This window comes from Nomascus leucogenys, chromosome 11, assembly GCF_006542625.1.
Source record: "Nomascus leucogenys isolate Asia chromosome 11, Asia_NLE_v1, whole genome shotgun sequence".
In the NCBI taxonomy this organism is placed as follows: Eukaryota; Metazoa; Chordata; class Mammalia; order Primates; family Hylobatidae; genus Nomascus; species Nomascus leucogenys.
In genome coordinates this window covers 39,529,726-39,554,643 of record NC_044391.1, presented here as the reverse complement: position 1 = coordinate 39,554,643, position 24,918 = coordinate 39,529,726, and the positions used below count along the sequence as shown (strand labels likewise).

The following is a 24,918-nucleotide window of genomic DNA, read 5'->3' as shown; positions in this document are numbered from 1 at the left end:
TCTGGATATAGACAAAGGAATGAAGAGCAGTGAAATGGTAACTACTCGAGTAAATACCAAAGATTTCTGTTTTACATAAATATCTTTAAATAATTACTGTTTTAATAAAATACCAATGTAGTAAGGGCTTTATAACATATGTAAGAAAAATAGAATAGGGTATAAAATATATTTTAATGAGTTTCCAGTAGTATAACACACAACAATATTTCAGATCTGCTATTCTAGAGACATTAAAACTGTAGCCGTTATTCTGAAATATTATTCCATTTGGCCTACACTTTCCCACTTGGCTTGAGTAGTCTTAGCATTATATTTGTGAAAATATAAGTTAAGGTGAATATATGATGTTTGTTCTCACAGAAAAAAGTAGTAAGTAACTCCAAAAGGGTGTTCTGGTTAGTAAACAAGTTATCTCATAAGTTTAAGCAAAGGCCTTTGATGAACTTTATTTTTTTTTTTCTTTATTTTTTTGAGACAGAGTCTCACTCTGTCACCCAGGCTGGAGTGCAGTGACGCGATCTCAGTTCACTGCAACCTCCGCCTCCAGGGTCCAAATGGTTCTCCTGCCTCAGCCTCCCAAGTAGCTGGGATTACAGGTGCCCACCACCGTGCCTAGCTATTTTTTTTTTTTTATTTTTAGTAGAAACAGGATTTCACCATGTTGGCCCGGTTGGTCTCGAACTCTCAACCTCAAGTGACACACCTGCCTCAGCCTCCCAAAGTGCTGGGATTACAGGCATGAGCCACCACACCCAGCCTGATGAACTTTATAAATAAAAGCAAACTATTGTTTCATTATAATACTAAATTTATTTAATATTTATTTTAATGTAGGTAACTTTTAAAAATTGGGTCAAATACATAAATAGGAGATTTAAAAATATATCTACAGCACAAGTCGCAAAGGAAAGTTCCCTTCCTCATTTCCCCAACCTGTCAAGAATGAACATAATGTATCATTTACATCATTAGGGCTTTTTAGGAGAATGTTTATGGGGAAAAATTGGGAAAGAAGATGACCAAGCAGTACTATCTTCTCACCATCGAAAGGCATATGAAAGCAGTAAGAAGATAAAAGCTCAACTGGGGATTTACAAGTTCAAAATTCTATATATTGATACTGAATTTGTCTCCCATTGTGTGGAATCTATTCAAGAGCACATCTACAAGTCCACTCAATGAGCAGCTGTGTGCTGGACTGAAAGTGGAATAGAAGGAATAAAGAGGAGATGTATCTTTGGGGTAATGAGGGAATGGTAGGTTCCAAGATGAAAATCTAGTATAGACAAAACTGCCTTGAAAAGAGGTTAACTTATCCATAAAGTATAGTTAACAATCTTTTGTGTGTATCGCCCTGAACAGAAATGCTGATGCACACTCAAGTTTGGGAACTACTAAGCTAGACTAAAAAAATGAACAAAAGGCAAGCTTCCATGCTGAAGTCTGTGCATTCAAATTCTGCCACATAAGACAACGATTAAATCTCTAGCAGTAAACAGAAAATGAGTGGAAAATTCTAAAGTATTTCTGCTAGTCAGCAGAGCTGATTTCAACTTATTTGCATAGATAGCCTCTATAACCATTGCATACAACTAGATTCAGTACCATTATAAGAATTAAAGGAGAATTGAATATACCCAATACTGAGGTTCAATATATGTACAATAACTTCTAATAGAAGTCTTGCTCTAGCAGAACTACAAATTGCATAAAGATCTCAGCCATTTGCAGGAAGCAATTCCTGTCTTTCTAAATGACAGTCCTGTAGTATCGATTTCACGGATTTGGCAACAGCAGTGAAACTTGTCACGATGGGATTACATCTTATGTAAGGACTGAGTTGTAATGTTTAAATGCATATGATGCTACTTCATTCTTCTGGACCAGAAAGGGTAAAAGGGCAAGATAAGCAAAGAAAACAATTGGAGAAAAAGAATATTCAGACATTTTTCAGATTATAATAAATTTGAAATGTGTTTAGACTATCAGTAGACATTAGTACATAACATCAAATATGGGCTGGCAAAGCATAAACACCAGAAATGAAAATGATGATGGTGGCATTAACAATGATAATATAGGCTGGGTGCAGTGGTACACTCCTATAATCTCAGTTACTCCAGAGGATCACTTGAGGCCAGAAGTTCAAGACCAGCCTGGTCAACAAAACAAGATTCCATCTCTAAAAAAGAAAAAATCTAATAAAAAATTAGCCAGGTGTGGTGCTACATGCCTGTAGTCCCAGCTCCTTAGGAGGCTGAGGCAGGAGGATCAGCTGAGCCCAGGAGTTCAAGGCTGCAGTGAGCTATGATCACACCGCTGCATTCTAGCCTGGGTGACAGAGCAAGACCTTGTCTCTAAAAATGATAATAATAATGTAGATAACCCAAGTTTAAGTGGTTTATTAGGGGAAAAAAAGGACTAAAACAGAAAGACAAGCAAACGCAAGATAACCTGGGTCATTAAAAAAAAAGGTAAAAGTGTACATAAAACTTATTTGGTAAAGTGGTGTCAGGCCTCTAGCCTAATAAGGAAATGATGAAATACCAAAATAGATGGTGGAGCAAGTGAATAGATGACATCCAATGTTGCTGGTCATTTAGGAAAGAATGAAATCAACTTGGTGGACTATATTGCCCTATTTTTAAAGTGATAAACTCACTTCATCCATCCAATACAACAAAATCAAATAACAACATCCAATTATAACCAAAAATATAATAATGTTAGATATGAGAGCAAATAAGTTTGAGAAAGTACATTTTATCATTTGGGTCTGTGCTTCCCACTAGCCATGTGTGACTATGTACTCATTAAAATTAAATAAAACTCAATTCAGGCCATTGGCCACATTTGCTAAATTTCAAAGACCACATGTGCCTAGTGGCTATGATGTTGGAAAGCACGGACACAGAATATTTCCATCATCACAGAAAATCTTACTGGACAGCACTGATCTATACAACCGTTAGAAGTGCCCTGTACATGAGAGATTAGATCTAAAAGAATACGAATACACACACATACACACACACACACACAAAGCCAACAAGTCATCCATTCTTTCATTCAGAACATTTATTAGGCATTTCTCATGTGAGAGTTGCTGTGCTACGCATTCAGAGACCACAGATTAAAACAAAATAGTCCCTGCCTTTGAGTCACAGAGCAATAGGAAATAACAATATATTAATAATTGGTCAATCAGCAAACACTTGTTGGGCACCAACTATAAGAAATGCACACAGTGTTATGGAAGAAAACTAAACAGTAAGCATATAGTCTCACCTCAAGGAGCACACAATTTCATTAATGACACACAACATACAGCAAGATGTAAAATGTTTTAAGTGGCCAATTAACATTTGCAACTGTGTATTTCAAACTGAGGTCCATGAGCTTGATGTGAAATATTTTTTTTCCATTTTGGGATTTCATTGGGATGATCATCTAAATATATATTTTGTATGCTAATCAGTTTCTGAATAAACGTTTAAAAACTAAATACTGCCACCAAATTTTCATCATGTTGTTTGCACTTGGTGTTTTCAATCATGCATATACTAAGTGGAGATCAAAGAATATAAAGTTTGCTAAACAAAGTCTGTTTAGAGAAAAGGTAAGGATGAAGTGAGTCTTTACGGAACACATGGTAGCACAGGCAGGCAAAAGTACCTGTACTATAGAGGTTATAATCATCATGAGTGTGAAGATAATGCAAGCATCCTATCTCTGTGTAGCTTCTACACAATCTGTTCTCCATTCCAGAAATCTTGGAATACGGCTTACAGATTTGATTTAGAATTCGATGACTCCACAATACTAATCACATTTTCAAGGGAACAAAAAGATGTTATAGAGATCTCAGGTGATATCTCATTAAACCTGACATTTGAGGATTATTTGAGGAATTTTGATCATGTGTAAAGTCTGATTATCCTGAGCCATACACAAAGCCTCAAAGTTAATATTGTTTGTTTGGTTTTAACCTACTTATAAAAGGACAATTTCTCTATCTATATTGATATAAAACATAGAAATAGATTAAATAAAAACAGAATCTGAGACTGCATCTTTATACTCTTAAACTGGATACTGGCAGTGTAATTTCAACAATACAGCATCATTTGTCACAGAGTTCAATGTTGTTTCTTTTAATTTCATCAATTCTGTTGTTTATATTCAACATTTGTTTGTTGGGTTTGGTTTTATAATTTATGAAATCTATAAGCAAAAGCATTTATATTTTATGTTCCTATATACTTAAGTAGAATGTTTAATAAAAAATAAACACATTCATACTGTACAGACCTGTAGTCTTAGTCAAAACCGGCCCATTCTTCCTGTGGTGTTTTATTTGGAGAAGGTACCCACTAGGAAGCCAAATCTTCTCTGCCCTCTTTTCCATCTAAGTGGTGGGAGACTATGAATCTCTAGCGAGCCCCAGGGTAATTGCAAGAAGACCATAAATACACATGTAAATCCTCCTGTATATTAAATATACCACTATATTTCAAAAATATAAGGATGCTGTTTGGGGTAATAAAAATGCAAATTCCTTTTAAAGACTTTCCTAATACAGTAGCCTTTTTATTATGGATTATCTCAATTAATACTAGAATTCCATTTGTAAGCCTGTGAAAACATAGCCATAACCCTAAACTACAGTAGGAATTCAGAGAGGAATGAGATCTCAGTGTGTTGTAGTAATCAGAGGAAGCATCACAGAAGAGGTGGGACATACAATGGGCTCAGTGAAAAAGTAGGGCAGAGAAGCACAGCTTCCTAATCCCCCAACAGAACCCCAGCAGAATGAAAGTCTGATTTTGGCTACAAGATGATCACTCATAGAAACCTATGCTACATAGTTCTCTTTCTGTTGCAAGACACAGAAACTCAATTTATGGATAATTTATTGCTCACATAACATATCCCTGGAAAAAACCAGCTATAGAACGAGACCTAAGAATGACTGGATATAGGAAGTGAAAAACTGAAATGTTCTTATTTCTCTCTCTCTCATCTTGACTTTTCTTTACACGTTGATTTATTCTCTCAGGCTGGCTATTCCTGTTTATCTAAAATCGAAGCCACTTGCTAGCTCCAAGTTTAGGATTTAAATCCTTAATGATTTACTGGATGAAAGGCAGGGAGTTGCAACAGTTAAAAATGTAAGGGCCTGGCACGGTGGCTCACATTTGTAATCCTAGTGCTTTGGGAGGCCTAAGCAGGAGGATAGCTTGAGGCCAGGAGTACAAGACCACTCTGGGCAATACGGCAAGACCCCTTCCACAAAAAATGTTAAAACATAAACAATAAATAATTTTTTTTTTTAATTAGCCAGGTATGCTGGCATGAGCCTGTAGTCCTAGCTACTTGGGAGGCTGAGACAGAAGGATCACTTGAGCCTAGGAGCTCAAGGTTATATTGAGCTGTGATCACACCAGCCTTGGGAGCAGAGCAAGACCCTACACCTAAAAAAAAAATGTAAAGGTAATAAAGATAGGCTGCTTCCAGGCTGTGAAAGCACTGGTGTCATGCTAAGAAGTTTGGGCTTTTAAAGTCAAATCTGGCCTAATCTAGTTTAGGAAATCTAAAACCTATATGAAGAAATTAAGTTTACTTAGAGACTTTCTGAGCTACAGTGTGCTCCAGAATAGATTAGTACTGTTGACCCCTGTCAAGCTGGGGCTGGATCACAATTTCCTTCTTTGAGAACAGTAGTATTCTAGAAGGGCGGACACCCGAACCCAGATGGAGCAATAATAAAACTCCCTTTGCCTGGACACAGTGGAGCAGTCCATAGGTGTGCAGCTGATCTAACACAATCCAATCATACTCTTCCTTGAGGTATTCAGTTTTAAATGTTTACATTTTGACTCAGATACCCAGGGAAATCTTAAAGGCTTCCTCATACTGTGCTGGGATGTAGAGTAAAACTCAGTAAAATTAACAGAAAATAGATAAGACTTCCTGGGTACAGTGGAGCAGCAAGGGGATCTGGGCCAATGATTCTGATCAATGGAACTAGATCCATTTAAAGAAGATATTTAAGTACATAAAACAGAAGAAAAAAGTAGAATATCTATGAATAGATTTCAGAGGCACCACAGAGTAGAAAGAGGGACTGAGTAATAGAAGAACAAAGGAAGAATGTCTCCATAGACTTTTCAAGATCAAAACAGTGGCATCTACTGAAAAAGCTATAGAAAGAACCCTATGGCCAAAGAGGCAACGAGAATTCATAATGTTACCTGATTTAATTTAATAGTAGAAATCTACATATAGGGAAGAAAGACACAGCGCTTTTGATTTTAACCAAAATGATAAGTAGAAATAAAAATGCATAGCCTCTACTCCCCATTCTTACTTTTAGATCTAAGAGAGACCTATAATATGTACTTCCTGCTGAGAAAATAAAAGAAGGCATGATACAGCACACTCTCTCACTCCTCTCTTTAACCCTCATCTTGCAGTATCCAGTTCTCTCAAGGTGAATGATGGAACCCAACAGCAATTGTAGCACTGACATCCACTTCAATGTGAGTAACAGGCTTTCCCCCTGGAAACTTCACTTACTGCTTGTGAGTATGGGATGTGTACTACAAGACTTCAGGCTCTGGAATCAGACCTGGATTCAAATCCTATTGCCACCCCTAGCTGAACGACCCTTGGCAAAGTATTTAGCCTTTCAAAGTCTCTACACACCTGCCAGGGGAGAAGGGAGGCAGAACTAGGGGAATATAAACTAAACTGCCAGAGTTTGAGATACAAAACAGATAAAATATGTCTGGCAAAGCGCTTAGAGCACAGGGTGTGTTCAATAGTCCCCAACCCCCTACATAGCACCCCATAGTCACTGGGCCACAAATATAGTACAATGGTCCTTAGCTCTACTCCCTTCTATAAAATGAGGGTAGACCACACTGCAGGCCTCCAAGTCACAGCGCTGGTTCCCTGCAAGGATTAGTGGCATCAGTCCCTTAAAAGTCTTTCATGCGTGGAATATATTTAGGGACTAATTAAGTCAATACCCAGACTAATGTACGTGCAGTGACTCATCTTTCAAAGGTCTTCTACTCCTTTCTTATCACTACCACTCATAAATGGACCCTCATTACCATTATTCTCCTAAATCCTGGAAGAGTTTTCTCTTCCAAGGAGTCACCATGACTTCAGTCACTTTCCAATTCAATCCCATCCCTAGAAGGCTATCATGCCTATCCTGGCCAAAAACTCAAACATTTCATTAAGCAATCATTTTTTCTTCTTTCCCTCAGCAGTGGACACCTGTCATTCTTTTTGGCAATGGACAATGGGACCGCATTATTATATGTGGAGAATACTCTCTTTTATGATATGGAGCCCACATTCAACTGTAGAAGCTATATGCCAGCAGCGACAGCAGCAGTACCTCGCAGGAAAAATTCTGCAGAGGGATTTGGAGCCTTGTTTCTACTTGAGTGGCTTTGAAGTCAGGTCTGCTGACTTTACCAGAGGTTCTTTTTTTTTTTTTTTTTTTTAAAAAAAAAAAAAAAAGGGGGGGGTCTTACTGTGTTGCCCAGGCTGGAGCATGGTGGCACGATCATGGCTCACTGTAGCCTCAAATTCCCAGACTCAGGTGATCCTCCCACCTCAGCCTTCCAACTAGCTGGGACTTCAGGCACACACCATCACGTTCAGGTAATTTTTTCTGCATTTTTTTGTAGCGACGGGGTCGCGCCATTTTGCCCAGGCTGATCTTGAACTCCTGGACTCAAGCAATTCATCTGCCTTGGCCTGCCAAAGTTCTGGGATTACCGGCATGAGCCACTGTGCCCCCCGCTATACCAGAGATTCTATGAGCTAGTCAATGTGGTGGATATATCCTAAGCTGACCTCCAAGGAGTCATGCCCTTGTATAGTCTGATGTCACTCTCTCACTATTATATTATAGTATATAAGACTCTTTCTTATCAGACTGGAACAAGAGAGACTTCCTTGCTAGCTTTAAAAAGTAAGATGCCATGTTGTAACAGTACCTATGAGAGGGCCACATGGCAAAGAATAACAGCAGCCTCTAAGAGTTAAGGGCAGCCTCTGGCTGACAGCCAGCAAGAAAATGGAGGCCTCAGTCCTACAGCCACTATGAGATAAATTCTGCCAATTAATAGAAAAGAGCTTGAAAGCGGATCTTTTCCCATTGATCTTCTGTTGGGATTGCAGCCCTAGCCAACACGGGAGAAGATCTCTGGCCAGAGCACCTAGTTGAGCTGTGTGGACTTCTGAGCAATGAAACTGATATGATAAAGGGGTGTTGTGTTAAGCTGCTAAATTTGTGGAAATGTGTTACACAGCAAGAGAAAACAAAGTTAATATCCTCTAATAAATTTATTTGATGCTTATATTAACTAAAGTTAGTTTCCATGACTTGCTACTGAATACCCTGAGTGACACACAGACTATCCAAATCTTACCCTTCTTTCAGCGGTCACTTCAAATTCCAGTCATCACTACTGTACTAGAACTAAACCAGTCCACACTCATCTCCTTTTTATCACAGCTTCTGTAGAGATGTGAAGAAAGTACCATTTCCAGCAACCTCAATGCTCCTCAAGCTCACCAGCAACATGTTATACTCTCTTTGGTGCAGCAAACAATAGATAGTAGTTTTCCTCTCTTTGAAGCTCTAAACAAAATTCATCATAGTAAACAGGAAACCACATCTGAACTTTTTTTCAGTACTTGATACTTAATTATTTGGATGAGTTCCTATAAACCATTTGTAATTTAGGGAATGGAAGAGTAAGAATATATATATTAGCTTAATAGAGAGCTTTTGGTACTGTCTGCTTATTCAAAAATACTTGCATAAGATTACGTATTACTATTTTCTACAGAATTACAATGCTTCCTTCTGCAAGCTGGATAATATATTCCACTGTTAAGTGTAATAATGCAATATCAGAAGTCTATCACTTTGGCTGTTACAAATCATGTGGGCAATTATCCTAAAAAAATTCTAGTGGGGTTTGAAGGAGAGGAGATTTGGTGAGATGAAGAAAAAGAACAAGTTTCTGTCCTTTTCTTTTTTAAAAAACGTCTGATTTATTCAGATGAGATCTACATGGAAAGAAACGACTAGATAATTCCATAAACCTTCTGTTCACTTTGATACCTGTAAGTTCGCCCAAAGAAGCAGAGCTGATGAGAGAAATGGACATCCCGACACCCAGAATATGATCTCTGACCATTACTGGCTGCCTCTGGAGTGAACACTCCATTACTGTCCCCCGTCAATACTCTCTCTTCCCAAAAATCAGGTTCTGACTTTTCTTTCCAGTGAGGCTGATGATCCTCAAGCTTGACAACTGTGCTGATAAACTTCAAGAATTGCTTTGATCAGTAAAGGGGCAGTAGGTAGTTGATAGGGTGAGGCCATCAGGGGCAGAGAAATATGTGGACTATGGATTGATTGCAAGAACAAATATTCTGCAGAGGTGTGTGTGCTTCTTTGTTTATTTCAGCAGTAGCTATTAGAGTCATGGTTCTCTCCCATCAACAGGCCAACAGTATGATCCATCCCCTTATGACTATATTGACTGATTTAAAATCTGATCTGCACATATATAAAGATGATCACTTTAAAAATCTAGAAATACATAAATTTATGAAGTTATAAGATACAGGAGCAGCTTGCTCTCATAATTAAAATACAGGAAATATAGATGTTACGCTCAGCTTCACACTGATTCACTATGGTGTAACGTTGGGTATATCAGTGTACCTGCCGCCTCCTTCCTAAAATGAGAACAATATGTCACCCTACCTATCTCTCAAATGTTTTGAGGAATCACCAAAAAGTGTAAGAATTATAATAACAAACTGGGAAACAATTGTATATATCTGCAGATGCATGCAATACAAATTAAGTATGATGTCTATTGAAAGCAAAAGGCTTCAAGCAATCAGCGCCCCCACCAACTTAAACAGTAATATAAATTATATTTTAAAACAAACAAAAAAAACCAATGAAGCAAAAATAAAAAGCCACATTTGGATGTAATAACAAAAAATGTCCATAACTACAATATTTCACTAATGAGAAGGTACAGATGCTACATACAGAAGGATTTTATGATGTCCATATGTTTCTCAAATGATGCTCCTTGTTAGCTATTTCTCCACATCTCTATTTAAGAATAACCTGCACCTTCCCCACTGAGTGTGTACAAATTATAATGTAATATGTTGTAATATTTAAACAAATTCAGAAAAGAAGTAATTCTAATAAAAAGAAAGGAAAGCTACATAAACCTAGATGTAGATATTAATAAAAATCTGAATTCTGGTGTCATTCAAATTAATTAATTAAGTAGGTTTATATCTGGTCAGCTGGCCTTAAGATTCAAAACTCCTAAACCTCAAATAGAGTTCATCTATATCTTAAATATATAATTATTTATATATAGTGGCAATAACTTCATAAAACAACTCTTTCTACTATAATGACGGTTATAGTTAATTTGGTCACCAATCACAAAAATCTATAACCATGTATAAAATTACCTTTTAATTGCAAAAGAGCCATCATTATTTTTACAGAAGACAGCAGTTTAATGTGCTAAACACTCTCTAGTCAGAGTGCTGGTCTGACTCTCCAGTAAAGGCCAGCCCAACAGGCTGAACTGCAGAAAGAAACAGGAAGATCAAGGTTAAAAAAAAAAATCTGTCTCCTACCCATAAACTGGTATTTAATTTAAAACTCTTAACTTCCTTCTGCACAACCTTATGTACATCTAACCATGTCCATTTTGTAGTAAAGATTATCAATTCACGAGCACAGCTAAGAAAGCAACTCTCTCCCTCTGGCTGGCAGTTTATCAAAGGTCAGACAGGATTCCCACCTTACATGCATCTGTTTAATAGCTAAAACATATATGAAAACACTAGCTTTTTCCCACACAGAAAATGGCATATTCTAAGAAAATGCTGCTGTTCTTCAAATGTGCCCCATTCAAACAAAATGGATGAGAATAAATTACAAGCAAGTTTTACAACTGACTAAATTATGTTGTTTCGGAAATATAATATTCTTATTAGCCATTTTAAACATAAATGGTTTCCAGAAGGAACATCAGTAATTTGATGTTTGGGGAATTAAATTGGTCCAAACTGGAACAGTGGTTTAAAAGGATAAGGAGGACTAATTATCTGTGGTAAAAGGCAAATATATTAAACAACAAATTTTCAGTCACAATAATTTCCATAATAAATATCAAAAGTACCAAACAGAAGGTCAAAAGATATCCTTTAAACATGATTTCTAATTTATTAAATGCAACTTATTCTGTGTTGTTGTTAATTATAGGATTAGGAAGATTTCTGGAGCATCAGAAAACATCCAGGCCTTTTCAAATGTCATAAGGTTTTCTTTTGGAAGATTTTTAATTTTTTTTCCTTTAATATGGGTTCTCTATGTACGGACTCCCTTTTTCCAGATTTCGATAGTGTCTGCAAGATTTGAAAACATGACAGTGCTCTGAATACTTGTAATTACTAAATCTTACTCCTTATGAGAAATCTCAGCATAGCAAGAGTATTTCGTTGTATATGCATTGTTATACCATTTGGGGAGAAAAAAATTAACTCTTCGCTTTCTTTTCTGGTAGAAGTTAAACTTTTCAAGCCTTTCTTACCCCTTTCCCATATTTTACACACATACATACACACCCCACATACATGTAATAATGAATATATGTAGATATCTCATTTCTTATAGGATTTCAAAATGCTACAGTTACTTAAAGCTGAAAGTTCCTTTTAGGAGATTACACACACCTCCCTGGAAGAAAAAACAATTGACAGATCTTCCTGAAATTAGAGCACAGGAGACACACTAGAGAATTCTCCAAGTCCACATCACAGGAACTGCATCCTCAGCTCTCCGTCGCAGGCCACCTCTCCTGACAACCGCGCCTCGGATCTGGAGAGAGCTCGGTCCCGCTCTGTCACATCACAGACACACAGGCCTGACACCAGCACCTCTCATTGCGGACAAGTGGATAACGGCTTCAAAGCCAAACAAACGCAGCCTGCTAGGCGCTCAGGGGACGCCCCCGTCCTCCGTTCCCTCTAGTCCCCACTGTGACACCCTCTTATGGCATCTAATTAACCATTTTACCTTAATAAGCTTACGATTCATCACTCTCCTTCCACTAGTCAAGGAACTGCTTTATCTCCCATCCCATCCCCCAGCCTCCTGAACTTTTCTTAAAACCCAGGTTTCTGATGTATTGACTTAAAACTGAAGTCCTCCACGAAACATCAAAGGTACCCCCCAATAAGCGTTGCTCCCCTCAAGCAACACGTTGCCAGTACAAACTTTTCATTCATAGCTCGGCTCCAACATAAACTGGGTGTGTTTGGGGGCGGGAGAGAATCACGCCACCGACCGCTCGCCTCAGTTTGCCTAGCCAAATGTCAGGGTGTGCACCACAAAGATCACCTAGCACCCAACTTCTGACAAAGGTTCCCTTAAACCCACCGGTCTCCGGGCTGCGAGATGCAAGGCAAGTGGCATCAGAGTCCGGACTGAGATGCTGTTAACCTGCGGAACCCGAGAAGGGAATACCGCGGCGCATCCTGAGGACCGGTGGCCCCCAATTCCCAGGGCTTTCCTCGAGCACCAGCCGGGGACTCTGCCGTGGTGCCACTCACCTCCGCCCGCTCCTGCTGAGGCTGTCGCGCCCTCCTTCGCTCCGCGCCGGCGACCTCCTAACTTCTCCCCCTTCTCCAAACAGCCATCTTTCGAGGAGGAGAAGAGAATGGTGAGGCAGAAGCAAAAAGGGAATGAAAGTTGACTCGGGGGCCGCCGCTGCTCCTTCAGCCGAGATTTACCGGCCGCGACGGGCGCTAGAGGAGGAGACCGCGGCGAGAGCGGCGGGCGCGGCGCGGCCGGCTCGGTGCGCGCTGCGCGATGTGCGGGACGCGCCGCCGCCGCCGCCGCCGCCGCGCGCGGGGGGGGCTCGGGAGGGCGGCAGCGGGCGGCTGCGAGCTGCGAGCTGAGCGGGTGGCGGCGCGCGGAGGATTTGCTAAAAATAGCACTTCTTGGGGAGGGAAGTAGGGGACGGAGGTGGGAGGAGAGGCTCGGCCGGGAGCCCCAGCGCCGCGGAGGCTGGGCGGGGCTGGGTGGGGATAGGAGGAAGGACCCGCGGCGAGAGCGCGGGCCCAGGCTCTGGAGACCCGCAGGGCGGGTCGGGAGGCGCGAGCCGGAGGGGATTACGGGCGCGGGAACACCTGGGCGCGCGGCCGACGCGCTGGGAAGGACGCGCGGGAGGCAGGAGGGCAGCAAGGGCAGCCAGGGCAGCCCAGGGTGGAGCGGAAGAGGGTTCTGGGCTGCACCAGCGTTTTTTTTTTCTCCCAGGGGAAGGACCAGGGAGCCTAAGACGACTTGGGATTTCTGAAGCGAGACATGCCCACGCGAGGCGCGGGGTGATGGTCAGGCGGAGGCCGTGACAGAGAACGGTGCTGAGGAGAAGCCAGGCCGCTGCCTCGCCCTCTCGCGCCCCCCGTGGCTCGGGGAGCCCCGGCCGCTCAGGTGCGCGCCACACAGCGCCAGCCCGCCCCAGCTGAACGACTTCTTTTTAAGAGGAGGTAGCATTGTGGGGCGGTACCTGGAACGTCCCCACAGATGCGTGGAGCTTGAAGAATCATTCAAGAGAATTTTAAGAGAAAAAATGCTACATTTGGGGTTTGTCAAATGGGAAACGTGAGGGAATATGGTGACTGCTGTTGGAAACATGACTTAGGTATGCCGCGTTTTAAGGCTGACCAGAGAGGACCATTCGTTCTGAAACCAACCCTGAAAGAAGGCGAGCACAGTTAGAAGGGCCGAGAATTAACGAGATGATCTCCTTCAGTGGTTAGTATTCTTACCTTGGGGATTTTTTTTTTTCTGCTATAAATGAAGTCTATACTAGCATCACTAGTAGCTGTAGATTCCTTTATGAAGTGTACAACATTAAAATTTTTTTTAAGTGTAATCCTAAACATACTTGGCTAAAGCTAACAGTTGATCACTCAAAGAGGCTAGTATTTATGGTGTATGTAATTTGACTGTCAAACGAATTAAAGCTGGTGTCTCTGCTTTTATATTTATGGTTTTCCTCTACGTCAGCTAAAACACAGCTAGCTTATAGATTAATTACATGGATGGAAAGATCAAGAAAGACCTAACCCAGTACCCTCATTTTTAGAGGAGAGAACTGGGATCCATGGGAGTAGTGTGATTTGCCCAAGGTCTCACAGTGGCAGAGTTAAGATTAAAATTTAGGATTAGGGCCTAGCCCGGTAGCTCAAGCCTATAACCCCAGTACTTTGGGAAGCCGAGGCTGGAGGATTGCTTGAGCCCAGGAGTTCGAGACCACGCTGGGCAACAAAGTAAAACCCCCATTTCAAACAAAGAAACAAACAAAAACCTCAGGAATAAAGCCAGACTACCAATTTCATAACAGCAAGATAACTCGAGAAAAGGAGTGGTATGGTAGCTGTACTTTTAAAATAGTTCAGCATTCTTAGGAGAATAAATGGCTAGATTTATCCCTCACTTTGCTCTGATCAAGAATTCACGCTGCAGGAGTGGTCAGCTAGCTTTAAATAAGAATTTAAAAATAAAAAATAATAAAGGTCATACTCCAAAGGCTGTTGGTGCTAGAGCTTCTGCTTAACTTTCTGTCCACACTGAGGATTCTGTTCATTAGCATGATGAATCTTAGTAATGGGTTCTCATTTCGTGGGTGAAATTGATGATACTGACTCAAGTAGAGATATTTCTGATTTGTATATATGCCAGATATAACCATCTAGTGACCTTTCACCCTTTACCTTTCAAAATGGAGTTAAGAAATGGTCAAGTGTCCAGCCTTTAAGTTTTTGGAGGGTTTTTTTGTTTGTTTTGGTTTTGGTTTTTGTAGGGGTTTTTTGTTTTGTTTTGTTTTGTTTTGTATTTTGAGACAGGGTCTTGCTCTGTCCCCCAGGCTGGAATAGAGCTGTACCATCAGGGCTCACTCCAGCCTTGACCGGGGCTCAAGTGATCCTCTAGCCTCCCAAGTAGTATCTGGGACTAACTTTTTTAGAGACGAGGCCTTACTTTAGTGCCTAGGCTAATGTTTTTTTTTTTTTTCATGATTCTGTTAGCCTACCATTGACTTTAAGGGAAAAATTCTCCCTCTATTGTCTCTTAAGAAACCTTTCATGTAAAGTATGGCTGAAGCACATAAAAAGAAATGTCCCTGGGATTTCAGTAGGCATCTGAAACAGATTTTGTGTAGTAAAGATGTATATGGCAAAATTTGAATTGAAACTTATTTTCACCTTTTAGGGTAGTGATAACAGGCATAGTTAACCTTCACTTAAGTCTAATTATTTAAGTATCCCATGTCCAGGTCATTTCACAAATGGGAGCAGTCCTCCTCATCATTCTGCTAGATATTTGAATGCTGACTTTGAGTAAGATACATGCTGGGTGCTACTAGAGACTCAAATATTTTAAATTATGATTAGTTGAAAAGATAATTTATCTTAAAAATTTTGGTTGGGTTGGCATGTTCTCTGTTCAAACCTATGTTATTGCATATATGACACTATATTATAATTTTTTCCTGGTTTTAGTCTCTTGTCAACTGAGCTCTAAGAGGACAAAGATAACTCATTCACATTTTTTGTAGTTTTTAATAGACTATTTTTCAAAACAGTTTTACATTTACAGAGAAATTCAGAAGATAGTACAGTGAGTCTTGAACAACACGGGGGTTAGGAGAGCAGACCCCCTGCAAAGTTGAAAATCCACATATAACTTGACTCTTTAAAAACTACTAATAGCCTACTGCTGACCAGAAGCCTTCTCAAAACATCAACAATTAACACACATTTTGTATGCTATATGTATTATATACTGTGGTCAAACAATAAAGTAGTCTAGAGAAAAGAAAATTTTATGATGAAAATCATAAGGAAAATATATTTATTATTCATTAAGTGGAAGTAAATCATCATAAATGTCTTCATCCTCTTCATCTTCACGCTGAATAGGCTGAAGAGGAAGAGGAAACGTTGATCTTGTGTCTCAAGGGTGGTCGAGGTGAAAGAAAATGTGCATATAAGTGTATCCATGTAGTTCAAACCTGTGTTATTCAATGGCCAACTGTATAGAGAACAATATACATGCATACACACATACATACATAATTTCTCCTGCTATTATCATCTTTCTTTAGTATGATACATTTTCTACAATTAGTGAACTGGTATTGGTACATTATTTAACTGAGGTCCATAGTTTATCAGATTTTTTTTTTGTTAGCTTTTATTAATGTGCTCTTTCTGTTTAAGGATCCCATCTAGGAGGCCACAATATATTTAGTGATCATGTCTTTTTAGGCTTCTGGCTGTGGCACTTCCTCAGACTTTCTTTGTTTTTTATGACCATGACAGTTTTGAGGAATTCCAGTCAGATATATTTTAGGATGCCCCTCTGTAGTAATTTGTCTGATATTTTTCTCATGGTAAAAATAAAGTGATGGATTTTGGAAAAGAAGATTATAAAGTTCTATTTTCATTACATTATATCAAGGGTGTATACTAGGCAACATGGTTTGTCCCTGTTGATGATGATCTTAATCGCCTGGCTGAGGTAATGTTTGTCAGGTTTCTCCACTGTAAATTTACTCTTTTTTTTCCCCCTTTACATGCTATATTCTCTGAGAGGAAGTCATTATGTGCAGCCCACACTTACGGAACAGAGATATGACCTCTTCTTTTAGGGCAGAGTATCTACATAATTTATTTGGAAGACTTAGTCATTCACTTTTTATTTCCAAAGATCAGCACAGAGCCCTCAACATAGTAGGTTCTTAATACATGTGAAGTGCAAGAATAGGATTAAACAGAATTTTTCCCCTCAAGAAAGTTTATAGGATCTGGATGTCACCAAAATGGTGAATAAGACTTTCCAATGCTTGTACTCCTGCAGAAACATCAATCTGAACAACTATACATGCACAAAAATACACCCCCCAGGCTATCTGCTGTGGTCCTATACGCCAGTGAACCCACAGTTCGGGCCTGCTTCAACAGACCTTGGGTCTAGGCCTATTCTAGTAGACACCATGCTCCAGGCTAGCTTTCATGGCTTCAAGTACCAAGCCAACACCCATGATCCTTGGCTCCAGGATATAACCCAGAGACTCAGAATCCAGTAGACCCCAATGTCAGGCCAGACCTCATGGACTGAGACTCCAGAACCAACCCTGCCGACTCAGGCTACACAGTGGCCATGGTGGACCCAGGACCTAGGCCTGCTCCTGTAGACTCAGCCTCCAGGGTCACCCCAGTGCCAAGCCAGTTTCCAGCCCCATCTTAGTGCCTGCCTATCCCCTGCAGATTGAAGCTCAAAACACACAGCAGTACCAGGTCAGCCCCTATAGACCCAGGATTGGGGCAGGATCCCATGGACACAGACTGTAGACACACCCTCATGAACACAGGCTCCAGGGCCACCCCCATGGATTCAATCAACATGTCCACCCCAGTGGATGCAGACCCCAGGTATAACCCCATAGACCTGGTCACCAGGGCAGCCTCCCTAGGAAATCCAGCAGTAACTCTACCTGTGAACCACACCAGATAGCATGCCAGAATCTCTAGACAGACTGACTGGTAAAAGCTTTTCCAGATAAAGTGTGTCTGCAAAGATTTTAATAAGTCCCTATTTATTCAAATTAACACACACCAATACATACCGATAAGGTTCAAGAAAAATCAGGGAAACATGACACCACCAAACAGGGAAAATAAAGCACTAACTAATCCTAAAGAAATTGAGATCTATGAAATGATTTACAAAGAATTCAAAATAATTCTTTTAAGGAAACTTGGCAAACTTAAAGGAAATGCAGAGAAATAATTCAATGAAATCAAGAAAATAAATGATGAAATGAGAAATTTAATAGAGATTAAAATTATCTTTAAAAATCAAATCCTAGAGCTGAAAAATATAGTGAATGAAATAAAAAATACAATAGAGAGCATCAATAGTAAAATTGATGAAAAAGAATCTGTGAACTGGAAGACAGGTTATTTGCAAATATATAAGGAGAATACGTAAATAAGAGGAGAAAACAGAAAAAAAAATTAAAGGAATGAAGAAAGCTTACAGAATTTATGGGAAAGCATCAAAAGACAAAATATTTGAATTATACCATTTCAAGGAGAGAAAACAGATAAAGGGTCAGAAAAAATATTATTTTTTTTTTATTTTGAGAGGAAATCTCACTCTGTCATCCAGGCTGGAGTGTGGTGGTGCAATCTCAGTCACTGCAACCTCTGCCTCCTGGGTTCAAGCAATTCTCCTGCCTCAGCCTCCCAAGTAGCTGGGATTACAGGTACCTGCCACCACACCCAGCTAATTTTTATATTTCTAGTAAAGACAGGGTTTTGGTGAAAAATGTAATATAATCCAGTGAAAGATATAAATATCACTGTATGGGAAGGTCAAAAGTCTCCAATCAGATTCAATCCAAATGAGACTACACCAAGACACATTAAAATCAAACTGTCAAAAATTAAAGAGAAAGGGAGGATCCTGGAAGCAGCAAGAGAAATTAAGCATATCACACAAAGGGGAGTTCTAATAAGGCTAGAAGTGTGTTTCTCAGCAGAAACCTTATAAGCCAGGAGAAAGTGGGATTATATATTAACAATGCTGAAGAAAAAAAGAAATCTTGCCAATTAAGACTACTGATATTCAGCAAAGTTGTTCTTTAGAAATGAAGGAGAAATAAAGGCTTCCCAGGCAAACAAAAGCTGAGAGAGTTTATACCACCAGAACTGCCTTACAAGAAATGCTAAAGAGATTTCTTCAAGCTGAAGGAAAGGACCCTAATTAGTGACAGAAGTATATATGAAAGTATAAAATTCACTGATAAAAGTAAGCACAAAGTCAAATTCAGAATATTCTAATCCTGTAATAGTGGTGTGCAGATCATTTATATTTAATGTAAAGGTTAAAATACAACACTATTAAAAATAATAGCTACAATAATTTGCTAAGATATACACGATATAAAAAGATGTAGATTCAAACATCAAAACATAAAATATCAACATTATTGACTCAGAGTGAAAAGTTTTTAACATAAAATGAGTAAAATAAAAATACTGAGTTTTTCTATGCAATAATAATTAAATAATTATCATCTTAAAGCAGCCTGTTATAAGATATTTTATATAAGCCTCATGGTAACCGCAAAGCGAAAACCTTCAGTAGATACATAAAAGATAAAAAGTAAAGAACAAAGCATACCACTAAACAGAATCACCTAATCACAAAGAAAGACAGTAAGAGAGGAATAAAGGAACAAAGGATCTACAAAACAACCAAAGAAAAAAATAACAAAATGACAATAATGAGTCCATACCTATCAATAATACCTTGAATGTAAATGGATTAATTATCCAATCAAAAGATAGAAAGTATATTAACAAATAGGCCCAACTACACGCTTGCTAGAAGAGACCCCTTTCACCTTTAAGGATACACACAGATTGAAATGAAAGGATGAAAAAAAAAAAAATTCCATGCAACTTGAAACCAAAAGATAGCTGATATGGTTTGGCTGTATCCCCACCCAAATCTCACCTTGAATGTAGTTACCATAATCCCCACGTGTCCTGGGAGGGGCCCAGTGGGAAGTAATTGAATCATGGGGGTGATTACTCCCATGCTGTTGTTTTCATGATAGTGGGTGAGTTCTCACGAGTTCTGATGGTTTTATAAGGGGCTTTTTCCCCTTTTGCTTGGCACTTCTTGCTGCCACCATGTGAAGAAGGACATGTTTGCTTCCCCTTCTGCCATGATTGTAAGTTTCCTGAGGGCTTCCCAGTCCTGCTGAACTGTGAATCAATTAAACCTCTTTCCTTTTTAAATTACCCAGCCTCACGATGTCTTTATTAATACAATATCAGAGGTAGCTATGCTTATATCAGATAAAATAAAGAAGGTCATTATATAATGATAAAGGGGTTAATTCATCAACAGGATATAACAATTATAAATGTATATGCACACAACATCAAAGCATCTAGATATATAAAGCAAATTTTAATAGTTTTGAAGGAAGAGATAGGCTGTAATATAAAAATAGCAGAGGACTTCAGTACCCCACTTTCAGCAGTGAACAGATTATTCAGACAGAAAAGCAATAAGAAAATCTTGGATTCAAACTACACTTTAGATCAAATGGGCCTAATAGACATTACAGAACATTCCATGTAACACCAGGAGAATGCATATTCTTCTTAAGTGCACATGAAACTTGTTCAGTGGCCTAGACAAGAATAGATCATATAGTATAGACCACTAAACAAGTCTTAACAAATTTAAAATTGAAATCATATCAAGTATCTTTTCTGACCACGATGGAATTAAACCAGAAATCAATAACAGGAATAATTTTAGAAAATTCACAAATACGTGAAAATTAAACAACATGCTCCTTAACAACCAATGGGTCAAATAAAAAATTTAAAGAGAAGTTAAAAAATATCTTGAGACAAACAAAAATAGATACACAACATGCCCAAACTTATGGGATGTAGCAAAAGCATTTCTAAAAGGGAATTTTATAGCAATAAATGCCTACATCAAAAAATAAGAAGGATCTCAAACAACAAATCAAGGAGGTAGGGGGAAAAAGAACAAACTAAGCCCAGAGTTAGTATAATGAAAGAAATAATAAAGATAAGAGCATAAATAAATGAAAGAGATTAGAAAAACAAGGAAGATCAATGAACGAAAGAGTTGATTTTTTTGAAAAGATAATCTTAACTGACAGACTAAGAAAAAAGACAGAAGACTCAAATAAAATCAGAAATGAAGACATTACAACTGATACTGTAGAAATACAAAGGATCATAAGAGACCACTGTGAGTAATTATACCCAACAAATTGGATTACCTAGAAGAAATTAATAAATTTCAAGACACATAAAACCTACCAAGACTGAATCATGAAGAAATAGAAAATTTGAATAGGTGAGTAACAAGTAAGAAGACTTAATTAATAATAAAAAGTCTCCCATTAAAGAAAAGCCCAGGACTTGAGGTTGTCACTGCTGAATTCTACCAAACATTTAAATAAGAACTAATACAAATGCTTCCAAAAAATTGAAGAAAAGGGAATACTTCCAAATTTGAAGCCAGCATTACTCTGTTACCAAAGCCAGAAAAGAACACTACAATAAAAGAAAATTATAGGCCATATCCATAATGAGCATAAATTCAAAAGTCCTGAACAAAATACTAGCAAACCAAATTCAATAGCAAGTTAAAGGCGTTGTTCATCATGATCAAGCGAGATTTATCCCTGCAATGCAACGATAGTTCAACATATGCGAATCTCTAAATATGATGCACCACATTAACAGAATGAAGGACAAAAACCATATAATCATCTCAATGGATGAGAAAAAACATTTTACAATATTCCACATCTCTTCATGATTAAAAAAACTCACCAAATTAGGCATAGAAGGAATATACCTCAACACAATAAAGGCCATACATGACAAATCCACAACTAACATCATATTCAATGGTGAAAAGTATTCAAAGCACTTTTCCTAAGATCAGAAACAAGAGGAGGATGCCCACTCTTGTCACTTCTAGTCAACATAGTACTAGAAGAGCAATTAAGGAAGAGAAGGAAATAGAAGGCATCTAAATTGGAAACAAGGGAGTTAAATTTTCTCTGTTTTCAGATGACATGATCATATATATTGAAAACCCTAAAATCTCCACTAAAAAATTATTTGAACTAATAAATGAATTCAGTTAAGTTGCTGGATACAGAATCAACATATGAAAGTCAGTAGCATTTCTGTACACTAACAATGAACTATCTAAGAGAAAAAAATCAAACAATATCATTTACAATGGCTACAAAAAACAAAATACATAGGAATAAATTTAACCAAGGAAATGAAAGACATGTATAGTGAAAGCTATAAAACATTGATGACAGAAACTGAAGAAGATACAGATAAATGGAAAGACACTGTATGTTCATGGATTTGAAGAATTAATATTGTTAAAGGGTCCACACTAAATGCAATCTACAGAGTCAATGTAATCTCTGTCAAAATTCTAGTGTTATTTTTCATAAAAATAGAAAAAAAAACTAAAATTCATATGGAACCACAAAAACTCCCAAATAGCCAAAGCAATCTTGAACAAAAAGAACAAAGTTGAAGGCATCACACTCTCTGATTTCAAAATCTATTATTAAGCTATTGTAATCAAAACAGCATAGTACCTACACAAAAATAGACATATCAACCAGTGTAATAGCATAGAAAGCATAGAAATAAACCCAAGTATTTACAGTCAATTGACTTTCATCAAAGGTGCCAAGAACATACAACAAAGAAAAGATAGTCTCTTTAGTCAGTGGTGTTGGGAAAGCTGGATGTCCACATGCAAAAGAAAAAAATTGGACCTTTATCTTAAACCAGATACAAAAATCAACTCATAATAGATTAAAGACTTAAACATAAAACTTGAACCTACAAAACTACTAGGAAAAAAATAGAGGAAAATCTCCATGACATTGGTCTGGGTGATGATTTATTGCTTAGGACCCCAAAATCACAGGCAGCTAAAGCAAAAGTAAACAAGATGGGATTAAATCAAACTAAAAACCTTCTGCACAGTCAAGCAGACAATTGACAGAGTGAAAAGACAATGCAAAGATTAGGAGAGAATATTGCAAACCATACATCTGATAAGGGAGTAATATCCAACGTATATAAGAAACTCAAACAGTTTAATAGCAAGAAAACAACACAATTTTTAAAATAGACAATGGATCTGAACACACATTTCTCAAAGAAAAACATACAAATGACCAACAGGTATATGAAAAAATGCTCAACATCTCTAATCTTTAGGGAAATACAGATTAAATCCACAATGAGATACCACTGCATACCTCTCGGAATGGCTATTGTCAAAAAGATGAAATATAAGAAGTGTTAGGATGTGAAGGGAACCTTGGTACACTATTGGTGGGATAGAAATTAGTACAGCTGTTTTGGAAAATAGTATGGAAATTTCTCAAAAAACTAAAAATAGAATTATCATATCATCCAGTAATCCCACTACAGAGCACATATCCAAAGGAAATGAAATCCACATGTTGAAGAGATATCTGCGATCCCCTGTTTACTGCAGCATTATTCACAGTAGCCAAGATATGGGATCAAGCTAGGTGACCATCAACAGATGAATGGATAAAGAAAATGTGGTATATATGGTATATATACCCAATGGGATACTCTTCAGCTTTAATTAAAAGGAAATCCTGCCATTTTCAACAATGTGGATGAAACTGAAGGACAATATGTTAAGTAAAATAAGCCAGGCACAGAAACAAAAATACAGCACAATCTCATTTATATGTGGAATCGAAAAACGTTGAACTCATAGCAGAGAGTAGAATGGTGGTTACCAGGAACAAGGCTGGGGTAGATGTTAAGGAGAGGTTGCTCATAAGATATAAAATTTCTATTAGACAGGAGGAATAAAGTCAAGACATCTATTGTACAACATAGTAACTATAGTTAATAACAATGTATTATATTATTGAACTTAATGAGAGTAGATTTTAAATGCTCTCACCTAAAAAAAAAAAGGATGTAAGGTAATGCATATGTTAATGGGCTCAATCTAGCTATACCAGAATGTATCCATATTTCAAAACATCATTTTATACACAATAAGTATACACAATATGTACTTGTCAATTAAAATAGAATAATTTAAAAAGAAAGGTGATGCTATTCTCTGCATTTAAGCAGGAAAAAAGCCTGTGCTAAATTTCCATCTGAAAAAAAAGTTAGGTATGGTGGGGAAGATAAATGAGGTATTTGTGGTGATGGTGATGGTAGATGTTTTCTAGTTTTCTTTAGAGGGAGAAGTACTGTGTACAATTTACTATTAGTTGAAATATTTGTGGCATTCCCTAAGGGGTCATACTTCCCATACAGCCTTCCCCTGGTTTTTCCATTTATCTTTTTGTCCTCAGACACTAAATCAGCAGTTTTCCATATAAAGGAAATTGCTCCCTTTTCCAGGAATGAAGGCCACATGAGCAGAACCTTTTCCAAATCACTGAGGATATAAATGTGACCCAGAAGTAAACCTCTGAGATTTGGAAGTTTGTTGCTATTACAACATTAGTTAGCCTATCTAGTCTGATTGCAAAATCCTAAGTTACTAAAATGAGACCACCAAATGCTGTGCTTGATTCAGTTCTTATCAGTGATCACCTTTGGGGTGCAGCCTTTTAGGACTGTTTGTGTTTGGTTATGATACAAGTATGTTTTAAAATGTTTTCCCATTATATTTAAAATTAAACATTGTTCTTTATAAAGCAACAAGCCTCATCTTTTGTTGCAACACTGTCAATAAAATTAATTGAACCCCCATTACGGCAGAAACTGTAATCATTTTTCTGAATATTAATTTTAGGATATCATTTACTTTTCATTTACCTGAAAAAGTAAAGATGCAGTATTTAGAAATAATAAACAAAGAAATTTAATTAGAATAATATACTATCAGAGGGGGATTTTACCATGACACTAATGAAGCTTAGGCTTCAGGAAGCCTCATTTGCACAGGTACCTTCTAAGACTGTATTTGTAATTTAGTATTATTTTACTTAAAAGGGTCCCAGATGCGTATAAGCTTCAGGCCCCACCAAACCTGGCTCTTTCCCTCAATACTACCAAATATGAAAACATGAAAACAAAGAGCTATAAGAGTCCTAAGAATAAAGGGCAGCACTCCCACACTGGAGCAAGTACACAGAATCT

General features: G+C 38.1%; 1 protein-coding gene across 4 annotated transcripts in view; it reads right to left on the bottom strand.

The window, feature by feature from the left end:
* HDAC9 (histone deacetylase 9) overlaps positions 1 to 13,078 on the bottom strand; it is a 906,822-nt gene extending 893,744 nt beyond the window's left edge. For 3 of the 4 annotated variants that reach the window (XM_030822201.1, XM_030822188.1, XM_030822196.1), the window contains exon 1: positions 12,703 to 12,965. The gene's annotated coding sequence lies outside the window, so the exon portion shown is untranslated. Of the gene's footprint in view, positions 1 to 12,702 lie in introns of all 4 variants that reach the window. The other variant, XM_030822195.1, reaches the window with a different exon arrangement.
* Between the last annotated feature and the right edge of the window lie 11,840 nt (positions 13,079 to 24,918).